Below are 27468 nucleotides of genomic sequence, written 5' to 3' on the forward strand. Positions count from 1 at the left end.
CAGGTAAGAACAAATTCTTATTTACAATGACGGCCTACACCGGCCAAACCCCGACGACGGTGGGCCAATTCTGCGCCACCCTATGGGACTCCCAATCACAGCCGGTTGTGATACAGCCTGGAATCGAACCAGGAGGTTTGTACTGAGATGCAGTGCCTTAGACCGCTGCGCCACTCGGTAGCCCACAAAAATGTTGACTAAAATCATTTGTCCAAATAATTACGACTTAAAATGGGAGAACTAAATACGTAAAGTGCTTTCATTTCTAAACGGTAAAAAATATATATTTCTGAATACCTTTAAATAAAAGGTGACATTCTGTACTGTCGCCTAATATGAAACATTCTATCTCAAATCCAAAATGCTGGAGCATAGCACCAAATGTAAAACTGTAGCTTCACTGTCCAAACACATGTGGTGTGGACTATGTGTGCCTGGTAAACACATGTGGATCTGGTGAACAGTTATCACTTGTTGACCAACTACAGGAATACTGACCTCAGAGTCTCCAGTTTACAGTGGGGATTCCCCAGTCCAGCAGAGAACAGCTTCACTCCTGAATCCTTCAGGTCATTGTTACTCAGATCCAGCTCTCTCAGGTGTAAGGGGTTTGACCTCAGAGCTGAGACCAGAGAAGCACAGCCTTCCTCTGTGACTCCACAGCCTGACAGCCTGACAGAGAAATCATCATGATTTCACAAACACACTGTTAATTTAACACCAGTAGTGTAGAAGGACAATGGCAGATGCATTTGGTTTATTCTCTTAAACAACATATAGATTAATCTTCTGTCTCCTAGAATTGTATGGTCATATTGTTATACTAATGTGAACATCAATGCACTGATTCAATATGTTATTCAATAATACATCTTTTTCTCTAAACTGAATATTTCTTCCTGATGATTAGTACTTAAATGTCATTGTATGTACTCACAGAGCAGCTCTGGAGGCTTTGACCACTGGCAGCAGCCTCAGAAGACCTTCCTCTGATCTGCAGTATTTCTTCAGGTCAAACACATCCAGCTCCTTTTCTGAAGTCAGCAACACAAAGACCAGAGCTGACCACTGTGCAGGTGACAGTTGGACTTCTGAGAGACTTCCTGAGCTCAGGTAGATTTGGATCTCCTCCACTAGAGAATGGTCATTCAGTTCATTCAGACAGTGGAACAGATTGATGCACCTCTCTGGAGAGGGATTCTCCCTGATCTTCTCCTTGATGTACTTGACTGTTTCTTCATGGCTCTGTGAGCTGCTTCATGTCTTTGTCAGTAGACCTCGTAAGTGCTTCTGATTGGACTCCAGTGAGAGGCCCAGAAGGAAGCGGAGGAAAAGGTCCAGGTTTCCTGTCTCACTTCGTAAGGCTTTATCCACAGCACTCTTGTAGACAGTAACTTCAGTAACTTGCGGTTCGGCCATTAGATTCTCATTGTTGTTGATGAATGAGAGGAAAACATATACAGCAGCCAGAAACTCCTGAATGCTCAGATGCACGAAGCAGTACACCTTGTCCTGGTACAGCCCACATTCCTCTTTAAAGATCTGTGTGCACAATCCTGAGTACACTGAGGCTTCTTTGACATCAATGCCAGCCTCTGTCAGGTCTTCTTCATAGAAAATCAGATTGCCATTCATAAGCTGTTGAAAAGCCAGTTTTCCCAGTGACAGAATGATCTCTTTATTCCAGTGTGGACCTGTCCCTTCTTTCCCAAGATACTTTTCATTCTTCTCTTTGGTATGAAACACCACAAGGTGTGAGTACATCTCAGTCAGAGTCTTGGGCATCTCTTCTCTCTTGTCTGTACTCAACATGTGTTCAAGGACTGTTGCAGAAATCCAACAGAAGACTGGAATGTGGCACATGATGTGGAGGCTCCTTGATGTCTTTATGTGTGAGATGATTCTGCTGGCCAGGTCCTCATCACTGAATCTCTTCCTGAAGTACTCCTCCTTCTGTGGGTCATTGAACCCTCGTACCTCTGTCACCTGGTCAACACACACTGAAGGGATCTTATTGGCTGCTGCAGGTCGGGTAGTTATCCAGAGGAGAGCAGAGGGAAGCAGATTTCCCTTGATGAGATTTGTCAGCAGAACATCCACTGAGGTTGACTCTGTGACGTCACAACAGATCTTGTTCTTCTGGAAGTCTAGGGGCAGTCGGCACTCATCCAGACCATCAAAGATGAACAGAACTTTGTACTTGTCGTAGTTGGAGATTCTTGATTCTTTGGTTTCCTTTGAGAAGTGATTGAGAAGTTCAATGAAAGTGTGTTTTTCCTTTTTCATCAAATTCAGCTCCCGAAAAGGGAATGAAAATACAAATTGGACATCCTGATTTGCTTTTCCTTCAGCCCAGTCCAGAATGAACTTCTGCACAGAGACTGTTTTTCCAATGCCAGCGACTCCCTTTGTCAGCACAGTTCTGATAGGTTTGTCTTGTCCAGTTAAGGGTCTGAAGATGTCGTTACATTTGACTGCAGTCTCTGGTCTTGCTTGTTTCCTGGTTGTTGTCTCAATCTGTCTCAGCTCATGTTCATTATTGACCTCTCCTGTTCCACCCTCTGTGATGTAGAGCTCTGTGTAGATCTTATTGAGAAGTGTTGGGTTTCCTTGTTTAGCGATCCCCTCAAATACACATTGAAACTTCTTCTTTAGATTAGATTTGAGTTCACGTTGGTAAATCACAGCAAGATCATCTGAATCTAGAAATAACACAGAGGATATTAATATTACGTCTGTTTTAATGTCTACAGTATTCTAGGACTGTTATAACATTTTAATTATAATACTTTATTCTCTTAACTGACTGTATAAATGTGTAAATGTTTTCATAATGCATTACAGACTGGTGTGACTGATTATAGTATTATTGGTTCTCTCTCTCTCTCTCTCTCTCTCTCTCTCTCTCTCTCTCTCTCTCTCTCTCTCTCTCAACACAACACATCCCTGCTGCTACTTGATGAGGTCACTAGGTGTTTTGTTAAGGCTGCTACAATATCATTGAGTTACACAGCTACTTTAGCTGTACTTTAGCTACAGCTTTTAAATGTTCTAAAACAGCATTCAACATGAGGCAGACAGCTCTTACTTTTCTCCAGTGTGTCAGCAAGCTCCTTCTGGTTCATTTCCCTCAGGACGTGCAGTGTGATCTTCAGAGCCCCCTCTCTGGCACTGCTCTCCTGCTTCTCATCTTCAGCATCCACCACTTCCTTATCCTGCTTCTGACTCTCAACGCCTTCTGGGAGTTCTGGACTAAGAATTTTACATTTTAGTCATTTAGCAGATGTTCTTATCCAGGACTGGTTTCCCAAAAGCATCTTAAGGCTAAGTTCATCGTTAGAATCTTCCTAGGAGCATCATAGATGCTTTTTTGCCCTTCCGCATGACTTTATACACAGAAGATCTCCAGTAAACATAGAATCACATGGTTTATCCGTCTCTTTGTGACCGCCGATAAATTCAGAACAAAGTTGAGTACAAATACAAAGTTGCCAATGTCTTTGCAATTGATTCAAACAAGGGACTTATACAAATTTGTTTCAAATGAAAATCGAGATGACTGCATTAAAATATAAACAGTAGGCTATATGCCTATTTCAATCATATTGAAATACATTTCATGTTCAATTAATAGAGTTTTATTTTGCTACTTGTAGACTACGGTCTGTAATTTGTCTCAATATATTTCATGATGTGTAGCCTAACATGTGAACAATGATGTGCCAAATCTGTGATTTAGTGCATTTTTATTGGGTAAGCATTAGAATAAACTACCTCAATATTTGCAGCCGTAGGTAGTAATATCTTTCTAGAAGCTGTTCCGTGGTCAGTATTGTGAACTAATTATAAGATAAGATTTTAATGGAGAAAACTGATCCGAGAGCAGCGCTCCCCTTCTTTCGATCCTATCAGTATCGATACATGCTCCACCGGACGTGATACCATGTCATGCTGCTGATCCAGTTTCTACTGGTCTGCCTGCGGATATGAAACTCTGACCTGTTCACCGGACGTGTGACCTTGTCCCGAACCTGCTGTTTCGACCCTCTCCCTCTCTCTCTCCTTCTCTCTCTCTACAACACCTGCTGTCTCGACCTCTGAATGCTCGGCTATGAAAAGCCAACTGACATTTACTCCTGAGGTGCTGACGTATTGCACCCTCTATAACCACAGTGATTATTATTTGACCTTGCTGGTCATCTATTAACATTTGAACATCTTGAAGAATGATCTGGCCTTAATGACCATGTACTGTTATAATCTCCACCTGGCACAGCCAGAAGAGGACTGGTTCCTCTCTAGGTTTCTTCCTAGGTTCCTGCCTTTCTAGGGAGTTTTTCCTAGCCACCGTGCTTCTACATCTGCATTGCTTGCTCTTTGGGGTTTTAGACTGGGTTTCTATATAAGCACTTTGTGACAACTGCTGATGTGAAAAAATATATAATTGTGGTACACATATGAAGCAGACCAGGCCAGGGTTTAGGGTTTGAGAAGTCAAAGAAGTAAAAATGACTTCCTTAGTTGTTAGTAAAACATTTTTTAACTCAGCATTGTTGGTTAAGGGCTCGTAAGTAAGCATTTCACAGTAAGGTCTACACCTGTTGTATTAGGAGCATGTGACAAATCTCATTTGGATTGATTGATTTGTTCATTTTATAAATGTTCTGTCTTTAGTAGTTTAACACATTATTACTTCAACCTCGTGAAAGTAACAAACTGACACGTTTTCATGTTAGTCAAAAACAACTTTATATGGAAGGAGTGCCTTTGATTTGACGGCCTGCACATGCGCAGTTCGGCGTGAGACGACCGTTCGGCGTGAGACGACTGCTCGACCTGATGACATGTTTTTACGCATGACCTTCAAATTCAATCAAATGAAATTGTATGTCACATGCGCCGAATACAACAGTGGTACACTTTACCGTGAAATGCTTACTTACGAGCCCTTTCCCAACAATTTAGTTAAAAAGAAACAAAAAGTAGCTAAATAAACAAAGGAAATAGTAAAATAATAAAATAATAATAATGAGGCTATAAGGAGTACCAGTACTGAGTCAATGTGCAGGGTACCAGGTAGTTGAGGTAATAACTAGACTATATACAAGGAGTACCAGTACTGAGTCAATGTGCAGGGGTACCAGGAAGTTGAGGTAATAACTAGACTATATACAAGGAGTACCAGTACTGAGTCAATGTGCAGGGGTACCAGGTAGTTGAGGTAATAACTAGACTATATACAAGGAGTACCAGGACTGTGTCAATGTCCAGGGGTACCAGGTAGTTGAGGTAATATGTACATGTAGGTAGGGGTAAAAGTGACTAGGAAATCAGGATAGAGATTACATCTCCTCATCCAGGGAGTGCACACACACACACACACACACACACACACACACACACACACACACACACACACACACACACACACACACACACACACACACAGGGAGGGAATGTTGTGTTAGTTTAATTTTGTTTCAGGACTATGAAAATGGAAAAAAGGATTAGCCTATGGATTATGAAAAAAACAAAAAGAAATGGGAAAATGGGAGAGGAGAAATGACTAGAGACAGTGTTGTTTAACTCACTGACCATGACCCATGAGTTCTTCTTACCTTTGTTCACTAGAAAAGTCTCCCTCTCTGAAGTATATAGGACGATCCATAGACCTGTCACTCTTCATGGACACACAGCTGGGTACAGGGGAGGCTGGTCTCTCCTGCTTGATTGGACTTCAACACAATAGAGACAAACATTACATCTCTCATCTACTCTGAGCTCAGATGGGGAAACATGAGAAGAGTTTCATTCCAAAACGCTATATATCCATTTTCAGAAATGTTAGTAAATTAGTTTCTATTGTTTAAAGAAATGATCAAATAAATTGTTGTGTTTTCTCACTAGCTATTCATAGCATGCGATTGTTCAATGACAGCCATGTATTTGTTTAAAATCTATCACTTCATGGTTTCATTTCAGAGAGACAAATAATCATGTTTTTTTGCAAAATGCTATACTGTATATCTGCCTCACTCTCAGAGAAATAAGTAGTACTGCTAGGTTTTACACAGTAATAATATATCTGCCTCACTCTCAGAGAAATAAGTAGTACTGCTAGGTTTTACACAGTAATAATATATCTGCCTCACTCTCAGAGAAATAAGTAGTACTGCTAGGTTTTACACAGTAATAATATATATATATCTGCCTCACTCTCAGAGAAATAAGTAGTACTGCTAGGTTTTACACAGTCAAATGTGGCCGACCGGCTCGATTCGGTCTTATGTAGCAAAATTTGAAATGGTGTTTTTTACATTGGATAAAAGTAGAGACTCAGCTAGAAAAAGGTATATCATACACTACAGTTGAGGAACAATGGGAAAGTTATTCTGCTTTTAAAGATGATAAACTTGTAACCTCAATTTTGAGAAAATGTCCTTTGAATGTTTTGGTACACCAACTGGAGAGCTCTTCTTTATCTACAGTGGTATTACTTTGGCAGATAATGTCACCCATCTAAATAAATAGTATATATATGAATATATGGTTAACTAAATGTATGGTGTTTTTGGTTTATGTCAGTTTCATTGTTTGTTATGCTATAAATGGTTATGTTATGGTTGTAAGTGGTAAATTGAACTAGAACATGTCATATTTTGCAATTCTGAGTAATTACTACTTTACATTTACATTTACATTTTAGTCATTTAGCAGACGCTCTTATCCAGAGCGACTTACAGTTAGCGCATACATTATTTTATCGAACCCACAACCCTGGCGTTGCAAACGTCATGCTCTACCAACTGAAGTATATTATAAGTAAGGATATACTTTATTCAGTACTACTGCAGCTACTAAATAATTCCAATAGATGGCAGCATAAGACCACAAATGACATTTCAGAAGGTTAGTTTAGTTTTCTCCCTGGATACACCACCACTCCCCCTCACAGGAAAACTCCTGCACACGCTTTTTACTGTCCCTTTCCACACTGCTAACGCAAGAGGAACGACTGAAAAAGCATTTAACAAATTACTGTGAAATAATATAATGATGATTCATGTTTATTATTAGCTGTTTTTATGCTCATGTTTTGAAATTATACTTCATTACTATAACGATTATCAATAAGCCTGAACATTAATTTAGTCACCTCTGGTCGAGAAAAACATATTTTCCTAGTACATTCATTGTCAGATTCATCAACCAGCAGCGAGCACTCTGCCTTCTAGCACAAGCGAGGGGCATGTTGAGGTACATTTGCTAACTGGGAGGGTTGCATGATGTAATTTATTGGTGGGCTGGAAGACGCACTCTTGTCTTTTCTATACCGAGGTTGTTTAATCGATATATTAGATATTTAAAAATGCATGTATACTAGGGTTGAGGTTGGAGCATCTGACTAGTGATTATTTACCAGGGGTTCAACACCTGCTATAGTCACTATTTAATTGCTCTTCCAAAAGCATCACAGGCCTAATACGAGATATATCGCTAACTAAAGTAATGAGTGACCATTTTAGAAAATCATGGGACATATAGTATTTGGTTGCATGCTATTTTATGTCAATCATATTGCTGCTTGTAGCTTATAACTGATGCTTCGTGGTCTTATGCTGCAATCTATAGGAAATATTTAGCAATTAAAAGTTATTAAGTCACGTACAGACATTGGTGAGGCAGCTGAGAAATAAAGTGTATTAGATCAGTCACAAACCTGCCCCACGCCAATTGCTGGACTTTCACACAAAGGTTAGTAGGTCACCCAATTAAAACCACATTTGAAAAATAAAACAAATGTGTCTTGGAATTATACATATAATAAAATAACAACAAAATAATCAAAACGCTATTTAATAATATAATTGTATTTACTAAGATAATATTATTACTAAAATAGTTTCTAAAAGTGTTCTAGGCTACCCTACCCTAGAATTAGGGGTTAGGGTTACGGCTAAAATAGGTTACACGTAGGGTTAGAGTTTCTGTATAGCACTTTGTGACATCTGCTGGTGTAAAAAGGGCTTTATAAATACATTTGGTTGATTGTTAGGTTTAGGGTTTATATGGTAAAAAACAGTATGGGTTTATGGCACTCTTGCGCCTCCTTGTGGCCGTATTACCGTACTACATAAATCATTCATTACATTTACGTAATTTAGCAGACGCTCTTATCCAGAGCGATTAGTGAGTGCATACATTATTTATTTATTTTTTTCATACTGGCCCCCCGTGGGAAGCGAACCCTTGGGTCTATCGGTCGCGGCCGGCTACGACAACAAGGATCTCTAGTGGCACTAGACCACTGCACCACTCGGGAGACCTGACACTTCATGACACTTGCTAGGCTCATAATCTGAGGTAGCAACTGCGTCAGATCTACAAATCCATTCGCTAGACCACCCGATTAGACAACAATCACCCCATTATACCCATTTGGTTTGCAACTCAGTGAACCTGCGCAGTATTCGTAACCTTGTTAATAATAAGTTCCCTGAGGTAAACCTACAGGGTTAACGCTCACCAAGTAGCCGTAACCTTGTTAATAATAAGTTACCTGAGGTAACCTACAGGGTTAACGCTCACCAAGTAGCCCTAACCTTGTTAATAATAAGTTACCTGAGGTAAACCTACAGGGTTAACGCTCACCAAGTAGCCTTAAACTTGGTAATAATAAGTTACCTGAGGTAAACCTACAGGGTTAACGCTCACCAAGTAGCTGTAACCTTGGTAATAATAAGTTACCTGAGGTAAACCTACAGGGTTAACGCTCACCAAGTAGCCATAACCTTGGTAATAATAAGTTACCTGAGGTAAACCTACAGGGTTAACGCTCACCAAGTAGCCGTAACCTTGGTAATAATGAGTTACCTGAGGTAAACCTACAGGGTTAACGCAGGCAGGTCTCATTGATAACAATAGTGAAGCTGGCATTGTGACGCAGAACAATGGGCTGGGAATAGAACGTTCTGAAGGCGAGTCGGTGTCACGGAGCTCAATAGAACTAATAGGAGCTGGCAGGGTGAAAAATGCCCTAAAATAAGGCCTGTTGTTTCGAGATTACTTCATAACCAGGGACAGAAGGTAATATTATGAAACTGGGCTCCATGGCGGATGCAATGAACTAATTTTATCCGAAATAAAGGTTGTAAAAAATGTCACTTGAGGCGCCCCGAAAATAATATTCAAAAGTTCAGTCCTTGGACACAGAGGGGTTAAACACTAAAGTTACCGTCCATCTAGTGAAGAGAGGAGAACCGGACAGAGGGATGGTAGGAAGCCAGCATCCGTCAACGAGAGAGGGAGAAGCCCTCCACGGTATTTAACAGGTGGAAGAAACAACCAGGGAGCTCCATCGGTCCACAAGAAAAGCAGGCAGCCGGTGATGATGTAGTGGTAGCTAGGATAACTAGGATGCTGCTGGTAAAGAGTTGCTAGCTTAGCTAGCTGTACCGACTAGCTTGGCTAGCTAGCAGGTCGTTCGTCTGTCCCTCGAGGATGATGACGAATCCGGTGAACCACACAATTAAACAAGAATAGCGAGTGAAAAGGATCTGGCTACACTCATACTGTCACTGACCATTACGCAAAAAAGCAAATTGAACAATACACGTCCGTGTCTCAACACTGTAACGAACTCCGTCGTTATTCCCCAAGATCACCTCAGACCACTCTGCGCGTAACTGGACAATATGCTTGGCGCCAAACCGTACGTGGACGCGGACAGTTCTGTACGGGGACGCGGACAGTTCCAGAACGCGGACATGAGCAGAGCCACATAATAAACTAAACCAAGTCTTTACAGTCGGGTACATTAGTAATATTCATTTTTATTATTATGTAAAACAAAAATTCGTTGTTTTTTAAAACAATATTTTGAGATCTGGGCCCATATCCACAAAGCGTCTCAGAGTAGAAAATTGGTGCAGGGCCCCCCTCCTCTCTCTCCCCAGACAGACTCATTTTAGACCACTAACCCCTAAACAGAGATACAGCATGTTGGCAGGGCCCCCCTCCTCTCTCTCCCCAGACAGACTCATTTTAGACCACTAACCCCTAAACAGAGATACAGCATGTTGGTTGTGGTTAACACAATGACAACTAATTCTTGAATGTACATCTGCCGCTCTCTCAGATAAATAAGTAGTACTGCTAGGTTTTACACAGTCAAATGTATTTTTTTTTATAAATAATAATATGCCATTTAAAATTATGCTTCAAATGAAAACAGAGATGACTGCATTACAATATAAACAGTAGGCTATAGGCCTATTTCAATCATATTGAAATATATTCCATGTTCAATATATTTAGTTTTATTTTGCTACTTGTAGGCTACTGTCTGTAATTTGTCTCAGTATATTTCATGATGTGTAGCCTAACATGTGCCCAATGATGTGCCAAATCTGTGATTTAGAATAAGCCGCCTCAATATTTGCAGCCGTAGGTGGTAATATCTCTCTAGGAGCTGATCTGTCATCAGTATTGGGAACTAATTATAATGTTAAGGAAAGATTTGAATGGAGAAAACTGATCCAAGAGCAGCGCCATTGAGTTCTATTTTGCTACTCTATTGTGACACGGCAATCAGGATATAGATTACATCTCCTCATCCAGGGAGTGCACACACACACACACACACACACACACACACACACACACACACACACACACACACACACACACACACACACACACACACACACACACACACACACACACACACACAAAAACACACACACACACACACACACACACACACACACACACACACACACACACACACAAACACACACACACACACACACACACACACACTATATATCCATTTTCAGAAATGTTGGTCAATTAGCTTTTATTGCTTAAAGAAATTATTAAACCACTACAAGGCTTTGTAAAGGCTTCTAAAGTGGGTAAATTCCACTTAAAGTTTCGGACTTGATTTTCCCTGATGAAAAATGTATGAACCCCTTCAGAAAATATCCCTTAATTATAATCCACCGAAAAATGCACATTTGCTGTTGCTGCAGGATTATTTTCCTGCTGTGAGAAACTGGGTCAAATTAAGATATGGCATCTGTAAATGCATTCATCTTAAGGTAGCTAGGTGAGACAACCACGTATCACAGTCAAATATACAGGATACGAACATTACATTCCAGCTAAACAATGGTTTTAAATCACATCTCAAATCTACAATAGTTACATTGAAGGTACCTATTAGTAATCATTTCTGATGAAAAATCACAAATGTGATTTTCTTTTCTCCTATATAGCATTTTCTAATATAAATTCTTAAACAATATTTTCAGCTCACCTCTTGTCTTTTGTGTCATGTTCCCCAAAGAGACTCATTCTAGAGGCAGGGCCCCCCTCCTCTCTCTCCCCAGAGAGACTCATTTTAGAGGCAGGGCCCCCCTCCTCTCTCTCCCCAGAGAGACTCATTTTAGAGGCAGGGCCCCCCTCCTCTCTATCCCCAGAGAGACTCATTTTAGAGGCAGGGACCCCCTCCTCTCTCTCCCCAGAGAGACTCATTTTAGAGGCAGGGCCCCCCTCCTCTCTCTCCCCAGAGAGACTCATTTTAGACCACTGACCCCTAAACAGAGATGCAGCATGTTGGTTGTGGTTAACACAGTGACAACTCATTCTAGAATGTCAATTGTTCTATTTTATTCATTATCTCTTAGAAATAAAACATTAACTAACAGATACATCCAAACAGTCGGGTGATTTAATGCAATTACCTTTTCTATCCCAATGACTACTCAAAACCCGCCCACACGGCCTGAAAACTAGGCCAAAACATAGCCCCTGATAGGCCTACATGTTATTTCAGACAGCCTCCAGTAGCCTGGGCAAGATGTAGGCAAGATGTAAGCTGAATGATTTAGCAGCTTGCTTAGTTCAAATTGACAGATTAATTAATTTAACATGAACAGCAAGGCGATTTTGAGGTAGGAAGTGCTTCTGTTACCCAGTAGCCTGCTGGAATAGGCTACTAGACAGGCATAACAATTAATAGGCTACTTGATGGCCAACAGATCTATCATTCTCCACATTTAATGTCTGTTTCATTGTGGAGTTTTTCTCATAACAGAAGCACATGATGAAGTTCCATAACTTCCATTTCAAATTTCCACTCGAGACCCAAGAACAAAACCCAAGAACTGAGCATGTGTAAAAACCTTCGTATGATATGGTTTTCCATAAGCAAAGTCGACATTAGAATGCAATTTAAACCACCTCCGACAGAATGTATCTAACGTGCTCTAGAGCGCCTAAAGTAGTTTTCCTGTGATTTGTCACCTTATTTCTTGATGCGCATCAGTTCTACAACGTTAATATGTTTCATGGAATAAGGGTTGTAAAATAGGTGTCTCCATAATGACAATGATAATAGTCTACCTGATAACACATAGAGCTACTGATTAGTTTCCACTTTGAAAACTGCTGTCTGTCAGCAACTAAGCTCAAATAGCAGTTCTATTAACTAGTAATATCTCATTCCAGGTATTCATTCTCTTACTCTGTCCATTAGAATAGATTATTGTTCATAAATACTTACTTTATTTTTCAGTTCTCTCCATATAGTGTTTTCTGCTCTGTCATCTCCAAATGGATCCTGTAGAAAATAACACATTTACTTTCTGTTTCAGCTCAACCTGATAATCAAGTGTTTTTTTGGTATCTTCCACTAGATGGGAGTAAACCCCTGCTGTACCAGCCACCACGTTTACATGCACACCAATATCCCGATATTATTCAGGATACTTCAGTATTCTGTTTTTGAGTTGATGCATGTTCACATCTTATCCCTGTTATAGATGTTTCTGAGGTCTGCTCAGGCTCAGTTTCACATATCATATGTGATTATGTTTTCATCTGATTGTCAAACAAATCACTTCAAAAAGTAGGCCACCTGTGCAGTTTGATCCAGTCAGCCAGATCCAGTGCAAAATGTCCAAATGTCATCAGTTAGAAGGGTTTAATAAGGTTGATAAGATTTAAAATACTGTTTGCATAATAGTGTCAAAGATAACACCTTACAGTCTCATTCACATTATCTCAAGAGATACTGAAATGAATAACATTTATCCACCCCTGTTCCCGAGACAAAATTAACATTTGTTGTATCATTTAAATGCCAGAAATCCATAATTCTGCAGGAGTTCATATTATATTAGGTTACAGGCCTACAGTCAGTGTCCAGATTTCAGTTACTATTCCATTTAACCCATATGAAAATGCATCACATTCCCTTTCAGGATCCATATTTTGGTATTTTTAAGGTAAATGATGAAGACCGCTGTCTGTTGAAACATTGGTCATCAGGTTATTACATTATTTCATCTGAGTTCATATAGTGAGACTCTCCTTTTCTTTTACAAGTGTTCTCCTCTGTTACCCAGTATCTCTCCTAAACAGGTGTTCTACTCTGCTAGCCAGCACCTCTCCTAAACAGGTGTTCTACTCTGTTAGCCAGCACCTCTCCTAAACAGGTGTTCTACTCTGTTAGCCAGCACCTCTCCTAAACAGGTGTTCTACTCTGTTACCCAGCACCTCTCCTAAACAGGTGTTCTACTCTGTTACCCAGCACCTCTCCTAAACAGGTGTTCTACTCTGTTAGCCAGCACCTCTCCTAAACAGGTGTTCTACTCTGTTACCCAGCACCTCTCCTAAACAGGTGTTCTACTCTGTTACCCAGCACCTCTCCTAAACAGGTGTTCTCCTCTGATAGCCAGAACCTCTCCTAAACAGGTGTTCTACTCTGCTACCCAGCACCTCTCCTAAACAGGTGTTCTCCTCTGCTACCCAGCACCTCTCCTAAACAGGTGTGTGTTTCTTTCCCCTCCAGTTTAAGGTAAAGGACACCTGACTTTATATTTAAAGCCTTTTGGAATCCACATTTTACACTAAAGAAGAAGTGATATTTCCTGGGGCGAGAAAAGGCTCTGCATGGTAGGAATGGCACAGCAGCACTCCAACACTAGTTTGGTGAATTCCAAATGTTCCCTTTATTCTAGATTATTAACCTGAAATAATCACTTTACTTTGAAACTGCGTTGCAGTTTAGAGATTAAACTATGAGCTGCTCTGTCATCTCAAAATGGCCCCTGTACAGATACTTTGTTATTTTCAGTTTCAACTGCAGTCATGGCCTCACCCCTTTACATACCAATAGTAACCAGAGGGTGGCGCTAACAGTCAGTTGCATGTGATTGCAGTAACTCCTGACGTGCCAAATCTTGCTTCCTTTTTTTTATAGTCCTTCTTCAAGACATCTCTTACATTATTTTAGCTAAACTTATAATGTACTCCAAACCAGGTTTAGTTGTGTTTTTTCTCTCCAAAATATGATTTACTGTAGGCCTATAATAATTGTTAACAGTCCTCAAATAAACTGTCTTAAATTATTTGATGATTAGTTGAATAAGGTGTGTATATGCTGGACAAGAACAAAAGGATTGAGAAACCCTGAGATAAACATCAAACCATATCATTGAAAAGCTCCTGCACCATCTTTACCAGACGTTTTGCTGATAACATGTAGGCCTACTGATTGTCCATTGAACAAACATTTTTCCAGTACAAAGACAGTGTTCCAAACAGAATGTTGTAGACTAACTATATTGGAAAAGGCCCAGGTAAAATGAACAGCTGTATATATCAAACTGTGAGACTAAGAATGAGCTGTTTTCTAATATTGCACCAACGTTTTATATCAGGACCACGGACAGCTGTTGCTAGCGAGCGCAGGAGAAATGCAAGGCGTGCCGTGCTGAGTTCAGCACCACGGCAGCGGAGAATGGAGAGCGCCACTAACGACAAATAGGAAGACCACAAGATGGTCTTTGTCTTCTGTAAACATTGCACTTTGAAATGAGGATATGAATCTGTGATTTTCAACCATCTGACCTGCTGCTGTCTGATTCATTTCATCTGATTAAGTTACCAGACATTTGACTGATAGCAAAACCCAAGAACAGAGCATGTGTAAAAACCTTTGCATGATATGGTTTTCCATAAGCAAAGTCGACATTAGATTTCAGTTTAAACCACCTCCGACAGAATGTATCTAACGTGCTCTAGAGCGCCTAAAGTAGTTTTCCTGTGATTTGTCACCTTATTTCTTGATGTGCATCAGTTCTACAGCGTTAATATGTTTCATGGAATAAGGGTTGTAAAATAGGTGTCTCCTTAATGACAATCTAAATAACATGTATAATAGTCTCCCTTATATCTCATTCTAGGTATTCATTCTCTTACTCTGTCCACTAGAATAGATTATTGTTCAGATTATTGTTCAGAAATACTTACTTTATTTTTCAGTTCTCTCCATATAGTGTTTTCTGCTCTGTCATCTCCAAATGGATCCTGTACTTTCAGTTTCAGCTCAGTCGCCTCCCCACCCTTATAGTCAAGTGTTTTATTGGTATCTTCCACTAGATGGCAGTAAACACCTGCTGTAACTAGACTACGACTATGTGTTCGGTTTCATACATGCAGTTTCCCAGAGGAGGAGTGCTGATCTAGGATCAGGTCCCCCCTGTCCATTTAATCTGTTTCATTATGATCTAAAAGGAAAAACTGATCCCAGATCAGAACTCCTACTCTTTATGAATACTGTCACAGGTGACTCCTCAAGATGAGGCTCATGATTTATAAGTTATATTCTTTAAGAATCAATTAATATCATTAATTGAACTGCTTTGCCATGAACAGATCTGTGACGTCTTAACTTAAAGGTACTATATAGACTTTATGGTCATTTTAATGGGGTTGAACATTCATCCCTTCAGATTGTGTAAATGATTTTATGAGTTCTGAAAAATACTGACTTGGAAGCATCTCTCTGACCTCACCCTGCTGAAACACACTCAAGTAAAGAACACATAGCTACAGTTATATGCTTTTCTGTTTTTACCCACTTTTACAGCAAATGTGTGCACTGGCATCCATATGAATCAGTGGAAAATACAGACTAGTTAGCCATCTCCCAATAGATGGACCCCACGCAGAACTTTCAGCAATGCAGCATCTTCAGTAAGCGAGTATTCCAGACACTCCCTTCTTATGAACCAGTTGCTATTAAATGAAGGTTTTTGGACAGAAAACCTGCGGCTACGGTAGAATTCTAGGCTAATCTGGGCTGGCACATCTGTTCCAAGATAGACAGGAACAGTCGGAGGTGGAGGGGGCTGTGGAGCCATTATCCTGGCGGTGCTTGTGGAAGGGTGGGTAGGCTCTGCACACAGAGCTAACTGGAGCTCGGCAGCATCATCACTGTTGGGCTTGCCGGCGGCCTCGCTGGTTTGATGATGCTGCTGCTGCTCATCACTCTCCTTTGGCTTTGTTTGGCTACTTTTTGTACCATTGTCTGAAGAAGCCTATTGTGGTGAAACGTCAGGAGTACGTTTTTTTTTGTTGAAACTTTTAAATTAGCCACATGGATGCTAACTGGGGACTCAGCTAAAACTAGACAAATACACCTTTTTATTTTGGTATTTTGGGGACCAAATAAATGTATACCAACAGTGGACAATTCCCAGCAAAAGCATGGAGCTACAACTCTCTAGTGGAGAATAGAGGGAGTATTCCCCTTGGAGAATCCAGAGTGGCTCACTGAAGAAAAACATATTGGAGAATAACAACAATCTCAATCTGAAGCTTAAAAAAATTAATTCTTCCTCCTGCCCCACCTATTGTCCCTGTATGAATATTAGTTGGCATCTAATTGAAGAACATACTGCTTTATAGATCCCAGCCTGACAAACAATTGTTTGGGCCTTACTTTGAGCACTTTGCACTGTGCCTCCATTGAGTCTCCATGTGTCAAGCAGTACAGAGAAACGCCCTCTAGATGACAGCAGAGGCCTGCTCTTGGATCTACCCTGTCTAACCACCAGTTTAGTGACCTTGTTCCATCAATATGTCCATACTACTTCACAACCGATTTGAGGTGTTGACCAGCAATGTCCCATTGGGCTCAACCAAGCCGAGAGTGAGGTTCTAGAAAGAGGACTGACTTTCATACCAACTCCTAAACAGGTGGACTGCGGGGAGCTCCGGAGGGATCTACACGTCTATCATAGAAAATTGAAATTATTAGATAATTTTGATTATGAAACAGATTTTCCTCATATACTATTTCCAAAACCCTCACATTGGGAACCTAAGTTGGAGTCAGTGTCAGAAACTATACAGACTCAGAAATACACAATGGAAAGAGGAATACATTGTCTTTGCGGAGGGTGGATGTTGAAATTCAGTCTGTTAGCTTTGTAAAGGAATGTTTATTTAGTCCCTACTTAGTTGTGTATTCAGCGGATCCAAGCCCTGTAATGTTAGGCTGGCTATTCAATAGGCTACATCTGTCGGTGCAAACTTTGATTGAGCAAATGATGACGTCGTTGACATTTATTTTGGCGCTCCCTCACCTAAATAAATAGCACTACACCACTGGATAAAGGACCATAAATGATTCTGTAGCTCAAGCGGACTCTGTCTATTGAATGTCTGACGGCGACCTAACTTTATAACATTATAAGAGTTTGTATGCAGCCCAGACCTACCAGTCTGCCCATCTTTCCTTCAAATCAACACATTTATCCGGCTTCTAATGTTGCCTAGAAATTTGCACCACAGTTTCAACAGCCATTTTGTAAGTGCGTAGGCTACACACTTACTTTTATTTTCATATGAGGAAACTGGTGCGGCCGCCTGTTTTCTTGCAGATGAAGTAGCCTCTCATAGGGAACTCATTCAACCAGCCTAAACAGCAGTAAATAAAATATGTCCTATGGTCAAAAAACAATGGTGTAAAGAGAATCCTGTCCTCCTAATATAGCCATGTACATTAAAGACAGGTATATTGCTACAGATGTAGGATCTTAATCTGAGCCCATTTGCTACAGCAGGAAAATAATCCTGAAGCAACACGACATTTGAATTATTTTGTGGATTATAATGAATGGTCATTTTTCAAAAGGGAAAGGTGGAAATGTGGAAATTACAAACTTCAGAAGCCTTTTTAACCCTCCAATACACGAAAAGTGTTAGTTCTACTGCAACAAGGTGATTCAATTAAGATCCTACATCTGTACAGAACATGTCTTTATCTAAACCAAGGCAGTTTGCATTATTAGCAATGACGTTGCAACTGTCAGCTGCTGTAAATCTATGTAATTGGATGTTATAGACCCCCATCTGAACAGTTTCTTTCCCCATGCTGTAGACCTCACCAACTGGCCATCTGGCCCATAGAGACTAAAGGACTATACACTCTATGCTGCACACCACATCAACCCATCTCTGAACTGTACACTACCATCTGGCCCATAGAGACTAAAGGACTATACACTCTATGCTGCACACCACATCAAGCCATCTCTGAACTGTACACTACCATCTGGCCCATAGAGACTAAAGGACTATACACTCTATGCTGCTCACCACATCAAGCCATCTCTGAACTGTACACTAAATAACTGCACTATACTGCATTAGCACTCTGTTCATCTCTCTTAGATATGTTTATGTAAATCACCTGTATACCCACTGTACTGTATTTAAGTGATAATGCCTGAGAAGCCGGTGTTAGGAAGATATATTGGTACGGGTTTTGTTAGGCAAACTGTGCCAATATATCCTCCAAACACAGGCTTTGAGGGCATTATCACTTGTATTCAACGGGTTGCCAACATATTCAAATAATGATTAACATATTTTCATTTAAAACGTTATTTTGATGAATATATTTCTTACTATTTCATCCTTCCACAAGATATAGTCCCGACACAATTCTAGGGTTGCTACCCAAGCCGGCTGGTCGTTCGTTCTATCGGTTCGGTTGCCAAAGACGCGACCCAGTTGTTAAGTCTTTTTGTTCTGTATCTATAGACGCGACCCAATAGTTAAGTATTTTTGTTCTGTATCTATGGACGTGACCCAGTCGTTCGTTCTAAATGTTCCATTGCCATACTGGCTGGCAACGTTCTTATCCCTTGCTTGCTAGCTAGCCAACTACGGCTAACTTACAGTCACATCAAACAGTGCAAACAGAATAACAGCAAAGTAGCTGTGTTTGTTTAAGCTGTTTTCTATTGATATTTATTTGGATAATCCATAACAATGAGCTAATGATGCACGATTTCACCTGGCATAAAATATGTGCTCTCTCGTCAGGACACTGTTGTTCAGAGGAGCTAGCCAACAACACAGCTAACACAATAACTTCAAATAGAAGCTGGAAAGACTGAAAACTAGCTGCACTTCGTTTCATTTTACCTGTTTTCTATTGATATTTCTTTGTATTCATGATTTCGACTGGTTGAGAAAAGCTGCCTGCCAGTCTGTCTCATCCCGACTCCTGACACGTTCATTACTATGCGACAGCTTGAGATCAAATTTGAATATTGAAACAATGTTGCAAATGTCGGACAGACAGCAATATTTATACAAACCTCTGCTGTTGAAAACTAAATGTTAGTCTAAAAGAAATGTGAGATAATGTCTAGATGCTTTTTATAGTGGAGATCAAATTTATAAATTGCCTGGCTGGGCTGATGAGATAGTGGATTGCACAGTCAGATGGAACAGAGTATATAGGCATTTAATGTCATAGATTTAGCCGGTGGTAATTTGTGGAATAGACACCGGCTGGAATGACGTTTTAACCAATCAGCATTCAGGATTAGACCCACCTGTTGTATACATTTGTATATCCACTGCTCATTCTCTTATAGCTCAATGCTCACTCTAGCTATTTGTGTATAATGTTGTACGTAAACTTTGTGTAAACTACTCTCTGTATTCTGTCTCTAAATGTTGTCTATCACTAGAAGCACCACATCACCAAGTAAAATTCTGAGTAAAGGATCTTAATTTGATCACCCCCCACTGCAGAATAACTTCCATGCAATTCAATGTGAAATGTAGAACTATGATGAATGCATATTGATATATTGAATTCACAGGAGGTTGGTGGCACCATAATTGGGGAGGACGGGCTTGTGGCAATGGCTGGAGCGGAATAGGTGGAATGGTATCATTAATATGAGCCGTCCTCCCCTCAGCAACCTTCACTGATTGAATTTGACTTGCCCACGTCCAGTTAGCGCCATTTTGTATGATTAAACTGTCAAATCATTATATATTTTCCGTTCTGCTGAGAGCACCTTCCTGATGACTAGCACTCTGTAAATTCCTATGGATGAGGCCTGAGCTGGAATGTGAAGCTAACTGAAGCTAGCTAGAAAACCAGTATATCTAGCTAGCATCATATTACACCCCTCAGGCTAAGTTCAGGTTACAGCATCAGGCAGACATCAACAGCCGAGTTGTAGGCTACAACCTGGGTCGTATTCATTAGTTTACTCCGCAGCCAACAGTTTTAAAATGTTGCATAAACAGTTTACTCCAATTGCTGTACAACGTGACCTAAACGGTTTCTGTTGCCAAACGTTTTGCTACAGTGGGAATTAATGAACACACACAACCTGTTTTGAGGAAGTGTAAGTTGTTGTTAGTCTTTCCACAATATTTATTTGTCTCTCTTTCACACAACATACCTTCCTGAGTGAAAAAAGTTAATAGTAGATTAGAAAGAGAAAATGTTGTTGCTTGTTGTGTTTTAAGCCTGTTTTAAGAAGACAAGTCTATAGACCTATGATACAGTACACTCTTAGAAAAAAGAGTTCCAAAAGGGTCCTCTGGCTGTCCCCATAGGAGAACGCTTTTGGGTTCCAGGTAAAACCCTTCTGGCTTCCATGTAGAACCCTCTGTGGAAAGGATTCTTCATGGAACCCAAAAGGGTTCTACCTAGGACCAAAAAGGGTTCTACAAAGGGTTCTCCTATGGGGACAGCCAAAGAACCCTTTTAGATTCTATATAGTGTATGAGCGATCACCCTGGGGCATACAGTTGGAAACAGAAGGAATTCACCCCACGCATCGAATTTATATCCAAAAACATTTTAAGGAGAGTAGGCCTATTATAACACTGTCCACAAAACATATAATCAACTATATGAATACACATAACAATATCATCAACTATATTAATACACATAACAATATCATCAACTATATTAATATCATAACAATATCATCAACTATATGAATACACATAACAATATCATCAACTGTATGAATACACATAACAATATCATCAACTATATGAATACACATAACAATATCATCAACTATATGAATACACATAACAATATCATCAACTATATTAATACACATAACAATATCATCAACTATATTAATACACATAACAATATCATCAACTATATTAATACACATAACAATATCATCAACTATATTAATACACATAACAATATCATCAACTATATGAATACACATAACAATATCATCAACTATATTAATATCATAACAATCGTCGTCTTACCTTTTATATGTCTCTCAATAGAAGTAGAGTCTGGAATGATCATTCGGTGGTGGAAAGTTCTTTTAGTTTGTTCTGGTCATTTCCATATCAGGTTCTACCTGTTCTCTCTCCCACTCCCTGTCTCTTTATAGCTCTTACAATGTGCCTTGGCATACATTCTACAAGTGTCTGGAACTCCAAATGTAGTTCTGATTTAGTGTTCCAAATGAAAACAATTTGATTAAACAGGTTAATATGGTTAAAATACATTAAGACTGAGTAATGCGGTGATTGTTTTTATTATTTTGTTATGTATTGAAATGTTTGACTTCATTTTCCCTATGTCCTTTCAATATAGGAACAATTTGTGAAATGACAGCCTTCTGTAAATATGGACAAAAGTCTATGGATTAATTGTATGGTATGTGTCTTGCAACATTATGTAAAATGACAGGTTGAGAAACACTGCATCTTCCTAGGTGCATATGTGAGAAGGAACACAAACTGTCTCCCTATGTGTGTGCCATCCCTAAACATCAAGTGTTTGTGGTTCATTAAAATGTTTATTGTCAAGGTTGAAAAATGAAAATATTTGAAAATAAAAGTGTCTTGAACTCTATTGGAGGGATGTGACATCATTCTTCCACAAGAAATTCCATAATTTAGTGTTTTGTTGATGGTTGTCTTCAATTGGGTTGAGACCTGGTGACTGAGACGGCCATGGCATATTGTGAAACATCAGCAAGTTCAGTAGTCTTCATCACTGAAGCTCCTGCCAAACGTGCCCCAACAATCACCAGTCGTTAAGCTCTTCCCGAGCAGGGTCGCAGTCTCTCTTCGTTGCAGGTCCTCTCTCCCCAGGGGTATCAGCTCCTCTCTCCCCAGGGGTAGCAGCTCCTCTCTCCTCAGGGGTAACAGCTCCTCTCTCCCCAGGGGTAACAGCTCCTCTCTCCCCAGGGGTATCAGCTCCTCTCTCCCCAGGGGTAGCAGCTCCTCTCTCCCCAGGGGTAGCAACTCCTCTCTCCCCAGGGGTAGCAGCTCCTCTCTCCCCAGGGGTAACAGCTCCTCTCTCCCCAGGGGTAGCAGCTCCTCTCTCCCCTAGGATTTGAAGACATTGGTGGCTTAGCCCATAGCCAGTAGGGGGGTCCGGGAAGGAATTTCAACAGCTAAACCATGAATACATCACCAGTGTATTGCCAAAAACCACTCAAGAACTTCAAATATAGACTCTGACCTGTCCAATGAGCCAAACTGATTAAAGAATCCCACAGTACCTAAACACCTCTCTCTCTCTCTCTCTCTCTCTCTCTCTCTCTCTCTCTCTCTCTCTCTCTCTCTCTCTCTCTCTCTCTCTCTCTCTCTCTCTCTCTCTCTCTCTCTCTCTCTCTCACACACACACACACACACAGTGCATTAATTAGAATCCCTATATCAGCTTTTAGTGATAGTCTACTGTGTGTTCTCCCCTCCTTTGTCTTTCTCCATCATATCATATTCTTCTGTTGCTGTCTCTGTGTCTTGTCTGGTGTCTCTCTCCATCATAACATATTCTTCTGTTGCTGTCTCTGTGTCTTGTCTGGTGTCTCTCTCCATCATAACATATTCTTCTGTTGCTGTCTCTGTGTCTTGTCTGGTGTCTCTCTCCATCATATCATATTCTTCTGTTGCTGTCTCTGTGTCTTGTCTGGTGTCTCTCTCCATCATATCATATTCTTCTGTTGCTGTCTCTGTGTCTTGTCTGGTGTCTCTCTCCATCACCATAAATATTGGTGAGGGTTAGGCCTACTCCAATACAACATTGAAAACATGAAAACACGACTACATAACACCATTAAATACAGTTGGAATACAGTTACAACACTCCAACTGTTTCCATCAAACAGAAAAACAACAAGAAAGCTGGATAAACTCATTTAGATTTCTACATACTGCACTTTGCTTTTGCATGACCCATACAGCTGTTTAAGGTCATACAAAGGCAGAGTGCAGTATCAGCATTTAAGGGGTCATAGGTCAGATCAGTGGTCATGGTTGATATGATTGGACAAAAAAACAAAGTTTAAAGCCATTTGTCTCAGATTCACTGTTTGCGTAGACTGCTCTTTGCCTTTGTAGGGCAGTAGTTCAGGTGGCTTCCCTTGCCCTTAGTCTGCCTCCTGTCCCTCCTATCGCCATGGAGACACCTTCCTGAAAACAATGACTCCATACTTTGCTGAAACCTGTTCTGCCAGTTCATATCCTTAAAGATGAATGTTGGAATGTTCCAATGTGGTCACCCCAAAAAGATTCCAAGATAGATCACGCATCCATAACTTGTTTCCTGCTTGTAGCAGGCCGCGTTTACAGGAATCCTTTTCTCTAATTATAGGTCATATGATTTCATGAGAATATTTTTCTGGAAGGAGAGTGTAATGCAAGTCAAGGCGTCCTTGGATGAATGTCAACAAGATTTATAACCAGCATTGTTAAATTAACTGTTGTAATAAATAAATAAAAATATTTGTAAATGTATTTTCACAGACACAGGATAGATGCAGTGAAATGTGTTGTTTTACAGGGTCATAGTAGTACGGCGCCCCCTGGAGCAAATCAGGTGTAAGTGCCTTGCTTAAGGGCACAGACAGATTTTTACCTTGACGGCTCAGGTATTCGAACCAGCAACCTTTCAGTTACTGTCCCCACTAGGTAATCTTACCATACCAGTTCACGCCCTCAAAGAAGACACTGTTCAAGTGCTCAAATGTAGTCCATGAAGAGGTATTAGGATTATGTGCACAGCTATTCTGCTGTACAATTGCAAACTGCTGCTACACATTTGGTCAAAGATGAGTTATAACCAAGGAAAAAGCAGTAAGTGAGGTTACTGCCATCTGGCTTTGTTCCACCATGTTCTACTGCAGTTACTACGGTTTTCCTTGGTATTCTATCAGGCTCTGAGTTCAGGCCATCCCGACCATGACACTCACCCTCACACACTCCATGAGACAGCCAGTGATCCAGTTATCACCAGAATAAACACAGCACAATCACGCAGAAACATTCTGGTTCAACTCGCATTGAAATGCAAATACCCAGATAATGGTAAGAAAGATAGCAAACAAAATATTGAAACGCTCGCTAACATAAAGAAAAGGACAGCATTGATAGTAATACAAAGTCACATAAGTATAAACATTCTCCGTGATGAAATAGTTCTTACCTTATGGATAAAAACAGCTTGAGGGTTGCTACAATACAACATTCCAAACATGAAAACACAACTACACAACACCATTAAAAACAACAAGAGAGCTGGATAAACACATTTAGATTTTTTAGATACTGCACTTTGCTTTTGCACGACCCATACAGCTGTTTAAGGTCATACAAAGGCAGAGTGCAGTATCAGCATTTTAGGGGTCATAGGTCAGATCAGTGGTCATAATAAGATGATACATCAGTGCATTTACACTTATCTACCTACGACATATTTGGATGAACAGCAAAAACAACTTTAAAGCCTTTTTTGTCTTCAGTTGGACTGTTTTCTAGTTGATGCTCTTTGCCTTTGTAGGGCCGTTTATTCAAGTAGTCAACGGACGACAACTCTTGAACGGACATCAACTCTTGGGAAAACACTTTTGAAAGCAGTTTTGACTTTTGTTAAAAAAGAGGGGGATCCAAGCTTTCCATTGATAACATGTTTATTTCTATACTCCTACAATTGCGCTAATGCGTTGTTTTAAAAATGCAGTTACAACCGGAGTATCAAGCATGGTTTAGGAACATTTGCAAAATAGCTCTTAAAGGGGCAACAGCATCTTAAAACCGGAGTATCAAGCATGGTTTAGGAACATTTACAACAGAGCTCTTAAAGGGGCAACGGCATCTTAAAAGGGCAACTTTGTAATAGAAACCACCCCAACAACAATTCTGAGTGAATAATAATAATAATAAATACTAATAATAATCAGGAAGTTGTGTCCAATGGGGTAAATGCAGATGGACAAACCCCATGCTTCATTTATAGCCACTATGCTGCATCCGTTGGGCTACAGGGGATCATGCTTATTGCTAATAGCACATCTGATAACAGACCATGAATATAGGATATATGGTTCAATATGTTAAAATAATTTACCATCTGATAATAGACCATGAATACAGGCTATATGGTTCAATATGTTAAAAGTGAATAATAATAATAATAAATAATAATAATAATCAGGAAGTTGTGTCCAATGGGGTAAATGCAGATGGACAAACCCCATGCTTCATTTATAGCCACTATGCTGCATCCGTTGGGCTACAGGGGATCATGCTTATTGCTAATAGAACATCTGATAATAGACCATGCATATAGGATATATGGTTCAATATGTTAAAATCATTTACCATCTGATAATAGACCATGAATACAGGCTATATGGTTCAATATGTTAAAATCATTTAACATCTGATAATAGACCATGCATACAGGATATATGGTCCAATATGTTAAAATCATTTAACATCATCTTGACCAATATCTTATTGGGCTCATTTTTGGAGGTGGAAATGATATTTTAGATGGTGTCAGCATCATTGTATTTTCATTCATTCTGGAGTAGAACGGTCTTTTTCTTGTCACCAGAACTGAGCTTCTTAGAACTGAGCTTCTCAAGAAGAATCCCCAGGAGGACCCTGGGAACCCTAAGCAAGGGGACTGGAATTGGTCAAATTTGCAGTTTTAATACATTTACAGAAAATGATTCTCTTTTCCTAAAAGCATGACGGTCATGACTTGTTTACATGAAAGGGGAGATTAATTTAGCACAAGACAATCAATCTGAGGTCGACTTAAGTCTTTTTTTTTGCTTTAACCCCTGAGATTTACCTGTTCTACGAGTACGAATGGTCTGAGGCAGGCGTTAGATTACAAGCGTTTTCAAGTATAACGTTAATAACGATGGTTTTGGGGAACAGCTCAGAGTTTTAACGATGCTCCTACAAAGGTTCTAGCGATGAACTTAGCCTTAAGATGCTTTTGGGAAACCGGATCCTGGATGAGACCATCTGCTAAATGACTAAAATGTCAAATGTAAGGTTTTAAATACAAATATCATATTACTGTATTTTTTAAAAACATTTTTAAATATTGATTTCACAAATATAATATTTGTACAGTTCTTTATTAAAAATGTAGTTGTTTTTACATTTCACTGTGTAAAACCTAGTAGTACTACTTATTTCTCTGAGAGTGAGGCAGATATATATTATTACTGTGTAAAACCTAGTAGTACTACTTATTTCTCTGAGAGTGAGGCAGATATGTAGCATTTTGCAAAAAAAACATGATTATTTGTCTATCTGAAATGAAAGCATCAAATGATAGATTTTAAACAAATACATGTCTGTCATTGAACAACCCCATGCCATGATTAGATAGTGAAAAAACACACCAATCTCTTTCATAATTTCTTTAAACAATAAAGGCAAATTTACCAACACTTCTGAAAAGTGATATATAGCGTTTTGGAATGAAACTCTTCTCATGTTTCCCCATCTGAGCTCAGAGTAGATGAGAGACTGAGGAGCGGTTTCCCAGACAGAGTTTAATTGAAGTCAGGTCCAGGTAAATTCTACTGAAGTATCTCCACAATATCCCCACACGTCTTATTACCTGTTCTGTCTGTGTCCCGTATACTCCCTCTCCGGCGTTCCAGGTCACCAGTCTGCTCATTATTATGCACACCTGTCACCATCGTTACGCCCCCTGCGACCAATCAGACTCACCTGGACTCCATCACCTTCCTGATTATCTCCCCTATATCAGTCACTCCCTTTGGTTCCTTCCCCAGGCGTTATGGATTCTGTTTCAGTGCTTCATGTCTGTACGCTACTCCTGTTTCTTGTTTTGTTCTATGTATTATTAAATTCACTTCCTGTACTTGCTTCCTGACTCCCAGCGTACACGTTAGTCTGGCTGTAGCAGGCTGCCTAGTAAATTAAATGTCTTTGGCCCCATTACACTAAAACATGGAGGCACAATGTTGTCCTCATCCATGTCATTTACAAGAACAAAATATTCAAACCGTTCTGTATATGAGCTCC

General features: G+C 39.9%; 1 long non-coding RNA gene and 1 pseudogene across 2 annotated transcripts in view; both read right to left on the reverse strand.

Annotated features, from left to right (window-relative positions):
- LOC311118765 overlaps positions 1-27468 on the reverse strand; it is a 68957-nt gene that overhangs the window by 21927 nt on the left and 19562 nt on the right. The gene's annotated exons all lie outside the window — the stretch shown is intronic.
- On the reverse strand, positions 483-3571 carry LOC311118755 (NLR family CARD domain-containing protein 3-like; annotated as a pseudogene). Its single transcript has 3 exons — positions 3089-3571; positions 938-2702; positions 483-672 (listed from the first exon to the last, which is right to left on the reverse strand). The product of its transcript is annotated as an NLR family CARD domain-containing protein 3-like (transcript).

The sequence above is a fragment of the Coregonus lavaretus genome (assembly GCF_964263955.1).
Source record: "Coregonus lavaretus genome assembly, contig: HAP1_SCAFFOLD_725, whole genome shotgun sequence".
Taxonomy (NCBI): Eukaryota; Metazoa; Chordata; class Actinopteri; order Salmoniformes; family Salmonidae; genus Coregonus; species Coregonus lavaretus.